Genomic DNA, 6,440 nt, shown 5'->3' with positions numbered 1-6,440 from the left:
GTATTCTAAGTTTCTGGGCTAGTATCCACTTATCAGTGAGTACATATCATGTGAGTTCTTTTGTGATTGGGTTACCTCACTCAGGATGATGCCCTCCATGTCCATCCATTTGCCTAGGAATTTCATAAATTCATTCTTTTTAATAGCTGAGTAGTATTCCATTGTGTAAATATACCACATTTTCTATATACATTCCTCTGTTGAGGGGCATCTGGGTTCTTTCCAGCTTCTGGCTATTATAAATAAGGCTGCTACGAACATAGTGGAGCACGTGTCCTTCTTACCGGTTGGAACATCTATGCTGATAATTATGCAGAGCATTTTATACACATTGAACCTTCAATGCTACTTTAAGATGTAGGCCCTTTCATTATTCTAATTTTTTCACATGAGAGAATAGTGAATTTTCCACTAAAATTCCAGTGTTTCCCACTAAAATCTCCATGTTCATATTGAAGAGACCACTTCCAATAGGGAGACAGGAACCCCAGTGTAGTGATGAAGTTACCAACCTACCTTCAAAAATTTTAACCCGGATTTGTTCCTATCTAAAAGGAATGCAGGGACAAAACTGGAGCAGAGATCAAAGGAAACACCATCCAGTGAACAGCCCAACTTGGGATTTCTCTCATGGGCAGGCACCAAACCCTGATACTATTACTGATGCTATGTTGTGCTTGCAGACAGGAGCCTCACATGGCTGTGCTCTGAGATACTCTACCAGCAGTTGACTGAAACAGATGCAGATATTCGTAGTCAACCATTGAAATAAGGTTAAGGATCCTTATGGAAGAATTAGGGGAAGGATTGAAGGAGCTGAGGGGATGGCAACCCTGTAAGAAGACCAACAGTATCAACTAACATGGACCCCTGGGAGCTCCCAGAACCTAATCCACCAACCAAAGTGCACATTTGGGCTGGTCTGTGGACCTTGGCACATGTGTAGCAGAGGACTACCTTGTGTGTCCTCAGTGGGAGAGGTTAAGATTAATTCTGTAAAGACCTTACGCACCAGGGGAGAAGATGTGGGATGATGATGGTGATGAAGTGGGAAGTGACAGGGGTGGATGGTAAATGATCAGGGTAGGTAGGATGGATGAGGGGCTTGTATGGGTTAGGTGGGGAAGCATCCTCTCAGAGGCAAAGTAGAGGGTGGAGGGAATGAAGAACTCTTGGAAGGAGGACCAGGAAGGTGGTCAACATTTGAAGTATAAACAAATAAATAAGCTTAGTTTGGGAACTCTTTTTTCTGATGTTACACTGTTGTATTTGTAAAAAACCTAGAAAAAGTTACAATTTTACATGCTTGTCAAATGTGTAGTTTGTTTGAAACTCTTCATTTAGAAAACTAAATAAAGAACCTTTTTCAAAAAAAAAATTTGTAACAACACCACATACTACTGAAATTATTCTACTCTTTATAACTAAAATGCTTCTCCATATCATGATTATTTCCATAAAATCAGTAATTTACTCCCATGCTAAAATCCCCCTTTTATGTTGAAAGACATGTTTGATGTCACTATGTTATTTTGTACTGACTGCTATGTTACACAGAGAAAATGAACAGTTGGGACTAATTTGTTTAACCAAAGCTTTTTACACCTAGGAGCATGCTGAACATATACAGAGATGGAAAGTTTATGTGGTCTAATTTATCGACACATTTTGAGCTGTGAAAATGCAAATGTTAAAATATTGACTCACTTTGTTTAAGTGGTCTTCAGGGGGTTGGGATCAATAACTATGTAGTCTACAACTGCTGAATTCCCAGATTCAAACCATATGGCACGAACAATTCTCAAACATGAGTCACTGCATAGAAAATTTATAAATTATGATAGAGCCTACATAGAAAATTTCAAACAATCTTTTGTCCTAGTCTCAAGACAGCCTATGAATATATGACTCTTAAGTCAAAGGCTTTGTAAATTTCACCTAATTTTGCATCATGTATTGTTTATATTCTATTGTGTGGTTCGAAATTGTGTTTTGCCAGGAGCCATGGCCTCAACCATGCCCTTGTGGAAAATTTCTAGCTTACATAAACATCTGTGAGAGAACATTCATGGTCATAACAGAATATTTGTGCGTAGAGAGGGCACTGTGACCATTGGTTCCAAGAACTGAAGATTGCCACCTGACCTTCAGAGAACCCCCGGGCTTTTCCACCCTCCCTTGAAGCCTCCTCTTTCTTATATTGCCATCCTAGAATAAAGTTTTTCAGAGCTTGATAAGACAAACTGTCTTGCTCTCATTCTTTGTTTTTCTTGTCCCTCTCACTCTCCCTCCCCTGCCCTAGGTCTCTGCTGATTATCCCTGCAGGTCCGGGCAGTGTTTTCTTTCCTTTTTTTTTTTTTCTTTCTCTTTTCTTACTTTTTGAGAAGAATCTCTGAGTATCTCTGTCTGTCTGTCTGTCTCTGTCTTTTAGTTTCTCGATACAGGATTTTCTGTGTAGCTCTGGCTGGCCTACAGTTCACACATCTACTTGTCTCTTCCTCCTAAGTACTGTGCTACTTGGAGATACTACCAGGCTGACAAATCATGTTATTTCTATTGTTTATATTCTCTTCTGTGAAATAAATGGAAACTTTGTTAAATTGTTCCTATCTAAAGGAAATATAGAGACAAAACATGGAACAGAGACTAAAGGAAAGGCAGTCCAGAGGCCACCCCACCTAGGGATCTGTTCCACCTACAGACGCAAAATCCCAACACTATTGCTGATGCCAAGAAGTACTTGCTGACAGGAGCCTGGTATAGCTGTCCCCTGAGAGGCTCTGTAAGCAACTGACCAATACAAATGCAGATACTCACAGCCAACCATCAGATTGAGCACTGGGACCCCAAGGGAAGAGTTAGGGGAAGAACTGAAGGAGCTGAAAGGGATCACCACACCAATATCAACTAACCTGATAACTCAGAGCTCCCAAGGACTAAACAACCAACCAAAGAGTACACATGAAGGGACCTGTGGCTCCAGCTATATACATAACAGAAAATGACCTTATCTGGCATCAATAGAAAGGGGCCCTTGGTCCTGTAGAGGCTTGATGCCCCAGAGTAAGGGGATGCTAGATTAGTTAGGTAGGAATGGGAATAAGGTGGGAGAGCACCCTCATAGAGGCAAAGGGGAGGGGCGATTGAATGAAGGGGTTGTGGAGGGGAAACTGGGAAGGGGAACAACATTTGAAATGTAAATAAATAAAATAACCAATATAAAATAATAAAATAATTTAAAAAATTCATTCCACACAATCTGTAATACCTTTTGTATAGTTAAGAGCGAATAAAATATTCTGACATAATTTGACTATGGATAAAACACATATCTTCCTCAATATTTATAAGTAGAAATGTCATCTCTTATGTTTAATATTCCTTTATAATAAAAATAATTTCTACAACATTTAATATTTATTATCCTAGGGAGGTATCGCTGTAGAGAGGTAGAATTCCAAGGACCACTGGTGAAGTCAGGACTTTTTTTCTACCACATGGATCACAGGCATTAAATTCAAATTACCAGGCTTAATTAAAAGTTCCTTTATCTATTTTGCTGTTTCTCTAACCCAAATAAGATTATTTTTCATAGTCGATTGCATCAGGAATAGGAGGAACAGACATGTAAGACCATGATTTATGCCTTGTACTTCACTAGCACAATGATTTCTAGAACTAAACAATCCTTGAAGCGACCTAGAAAACATATATGGTGTATTTTAAGACATACTGCATTTATGGGGACACAGGATTTCAAAGTAAGCTTATCTTACCCTCAACCACAGAGGTGTCTGCTGTATCCACTGCATAGTGAAGTGTGCAGTTGGTTCTTTTATATACTATTTGCCCTCATCGTCCTCCTCCTCCTCTTCCTCTTCCTCCTGTCTTCTTTAATAATGAAAGAATGTATTTTTTGGCTTACAATTCCACACAGAAAGTACATCAGGGCAATAAAAAGGATAGCCATGGGACAGAAGCACAAAGCCAACTGGTCACATTTCATATCTAATCTGAAAGCATAGCATGATCAGGAATTGTGGCTGAACAACAATATGTCAAATACTGCTCCAAAGAGCATACATCTGACTGTCAGTCTCTACCTTTTGAAGAACCATAACCTCCTTAAACAGCTTCAATATCTAGGGAACAAAGAGTTTGCTTCCCATGACTTGCTTAGCCTGCTTTCCTAAATAACCAAGATCTACCTGCTCAGGAGTGACACTACCAACAGTGTGCTGGACCTTCCACATCAATCATTGTCAAGGTAATCCACCCTATACTTACTACAGGCCACCCCTATGGAGGCATTTTCTTATTTAAAATCCCCTCTTCCCAGATCTATCTAGGTTTATGTCAAGTTAACAAAACCCAACAAGTACAGTGGCTCAATGACTTTATTAGATATATTTTTCTTCTGTATTTTCCAGGCACTGGCAGATCCTCACAGGAGACAGCTATATCAGGCTCCTATCATCAGGCTCTTGTTTTCATCTGCCTAGTGACTGGGTTTGGTGTTTGGTTGTGGCTCTAGCTATATATGTAGCAGAAGATGGCCTAGTTGGTCATCAATGGGAAGAGAGGCCCTTGGTCCTGTGAAGGCTCTATAGGCCCCAGTATAGGGGAATGCAAGGACTCAGAATGGGAGTGGATGGTTTGGGGAGCAGGGGGAGGGGGAAGGGGATAAGGGATTTTCAGAGGGGAAACTAGGAAAGGGGATGACATTTGAAATGTAAGTAAAGAAAATATCTAATTAAAAAAAGTCACTGTACAAAGTTTTTCAGAGTAGTAGATGCTCATCTGATGCCACAGTGTTGACACCAAAAACCGAAAGCAGCTGTGACCTAATGACCAAAACCAAATCAACAAGTGGAAATGATGACAGCACCTCCTTAGACCTGGAGCGGGAAGATGAAGGAATGAATAGGATGCTGCCCATGAGAGAGCAATCCAAGACAGAGGAAGTCATGCTGAGGGCGGCACTGAAGTACAGCAGCAAGAAGGGTAGCAACCCCATGTCTGCCATTGACAATTCCAATGGGCTAGAGTGGGAGAATGACTTTGTCAGTGCCAAGATGGACGACAATGGCCACTATGAGTACCCCAGGTTTGTGAATCCTGTGTTAGAACTCTCGGATTCTGCCATCAAGCAGTCTGATACAGATCAGCAGATCCAATAGGATGAAACCATGTGACCTTACTTACCAAATGTTTAAAAATCAACTAGAATGTACAGGTGGCACTCCAAGACCTTTAGTTAAGGTGGGGAAAAAAAAACAAAAACAAAAACAAAAACACATGACAAATGCTTGTTTTCCTGAAAGGATCAGGAGTGGAGGGACAGATGAGTGCTTCAGTCAGGTATGATCTTAACATCTGCCTTCTGAGTCCCAGGAATGATCAATGATTCTGACATCACTCATGCCTTTCTCTTCACCTGGTCAAGTTCTGCATCTTAAATCTGTATTAGTTTTACTCTGATTGCTTTTTCTAAGCCTATCTTATTATAGAACTAAACCCAAAAGTATTATTTGTTAATTCTCAGCATATGTATAGGCAGCATGAAGTGGGATGGGTGGGTTCCCCGGGAAGGCAGACCCTTTCCCAGCAGCGTTTCCTTTAGTTACTCTTAATTTTCTTGTTTGGTAGTGCTACACCCACTCCAGTGAAGTCTGCTTGACAAGCCAAAAGGCCTGTAAGCAGTAGCGAGGCAGAGTTTCAAGGAAACAGCCTCCTGGAACCTTGGCATTCCAATAGCCCGTATACTCAAACCCTGTCCTCAGGTTAGTCTGGTATATGGATCCATGTGATCTCTTTCAGTATTGTTTTATTATAAGTGTCTTTAAGGTTTGATTTTCGACGTATAGCTAAGCTTCCACCAGTGTTCCAATGGTTCCTAGAAAATCCTTGAAGCTGACCCTAAGCTTGGAATTCAGTAAGAATGTTGCCTATTCAGTAACATTCAAATTCAATTCTAGTAGAGACAGTGAAACTAGGCATTACTATTTACTTGAACAGAGCTAGAAAAGCTCAGGGATAGTCTGCATAGTAATTACTTAGGAAAATAGCTGAGTCACACTCAAACACAGCAATACACAATGGCCTAGGAAATAGGTGGGTTTGGTACAGGTTTCTTCACTAGGCCCAGAAGAGTAGCATAATCAGGTATTTAGTAAAGAACCACTGATGGTGGGTTTAACAATAGACTAGCATTGCATCAGAGCATTCACCTGGCTCCAGTGTTTAGCTGATCTTTTTAATTATGTGGTAAACACGGCCTGGTCCTGCCATCTTTTTAGGTATGCATTTTTTTTGTTTTGTATCCCTGTAACTTGGCGGATGTGTTCGCCTAGATTTCTTGTTTTTCTTCTGTATTAAAAGTCTGGTGAGCAGGGCGTGGTGGCACACGCCTTTAATCCCAGCACTTGGGAGGCAGAGGA

At 40.6% G+C, this 6,440-nt stretch overlaps 1 pseudogene; it reads left to right on the top strand.

Annotated features, from left to right (window-relative positions):
* LOC110298035 overlaps positions 1–5,180 on the top strand; it is a 6,267-nt pseudogene extending 1,087 nt beyond the window's left edge.
* Positions 5,181–6,440: the final 1,260 nt, after the last annotated feature.

The sequence above is a fragment of the Mus caroli genome, chromosome 7 (genome assembly GCF_900094665.2).
Source record: "Mus caroli chromosome 7, CAROLI_EIJ_v1.1, whole genome shotgun sequence".
Lineage (NCBI taxonomy): Eukaryota > Metazoa > Chordata > Mammalia > Rodentia > Muridae > Mus > Mus caroli.
The sequence above is the reverse complement of the archived record's forward strand: the minus strand, read 5'-3'. Positions and strand labels throughout refer to the sequence as shown.